Here is a 1,160-nt window from a genome sequence, read left to right on the forward strand (position 1 = left end):
TCATCCTCATTCTCCCGCTGGGATGTGGCTGAGCCCCCCCGAGAGTTCCCCCGTGGCCAAATTTCCATTCTGATCCACCCAAATCCCCAAAATTGGGGTTTCTCCTGGGTTTGACAAGAATTTCCAGAACCCCAGGCCTCCAGGAGCTGCAGGCATCCTCATCCTCATCCTCATCCTCATCCTCATCCTCATCCTCCCACTGGGATGTGGCTGAGTTCCCCTGAGAGTTTCTCCCGTGGCCAAATTTCCATCCTGATCCACCCAAATCCCCAAAACTGGGGTTTCTCCTGGGTTTGACAAGGATTTCCAGAACCCCAAGCTGGAAGTTCTGGAGCTCTCCAGGAGCTGCAGGCATCCTCATCCTCACCCTCATCCTCATCCTCATCCTCATCCTCACTTTCATCCCCATCCTCATCCTCCATCCCCATCTTCATCCTCATCTTCCTACTGGGATGTGCTTGAGCCCCCCAAAAGTTCCCCCCGTGGCCAAATTTCCATCCTGATCCACCCAAATCCCCAAAATTGGGGTTTCTCCTGGGTTTGATGAGAATTTCCAGAACCCCAGGCTGGGAGTTCTGGAGCTCTCCAGGAGCTGCAGGCATCCTCATCCTCATCCTCCATCCTCATCCTCATCCTCATCCTCATCCCCATCCTCATCCTCCATCCCCATCTTCATCCTTATCCTCCTGCTGGGATGTGGCTAAGCACCCCCGAAAATTCCCCCTGTGGCCAAATTTCCATCCTGCTCCACCCAAATCTCCAAAATTGGGGTTTCTCCCAGGTTTGATGAGGATTTCCTCACCATGGTGGTGACACGGATGCTGTGACACTTGCTGCACCCGAGGCTGGCAGTTCTGGAGCTCTGCAGGAGCTGCAGCCATCCTCATCCTCATCCTCATCCATCCTCATCCTCATCCTCATCCTCCTGCTGGGATGTGGCTGAGTTCCCCTGAGAGTTCCCCCGTGGCCAAATTTCCAGCCTGCTCCACCCAAATCCCCAAAATTGGGGTTTTTTCCTGCGTTTGACAAGGATTTCCAGAACCCCAGGCTGGGAGTTCTGGAGCTCTCCAGGAGCTGCAGACATCCTCATCCTCATCCTCATCCTCATCCTCATCCTCATCCTCATCCTCATCCTCATCCTCATCCTCATCCTCATCCTC

The sequence above is a fragment of the Malurus melanocephalus genome, unplaced genomic scaffold (assembly GCF_030028575.1).
Source record: "Malurus melanocephalus ecotype Western Australia unplaced genomic scaffold, MMel_1.1 scaffold_1670, whole genome shotgun sequence".
Classification (NCBI taxonomy): domain Eukaryota; kingdom Metazoa; phylum Chordata; class Aves; order Passeriformes; family Maluridae; genus Malurus; species Malurus melanocephalus.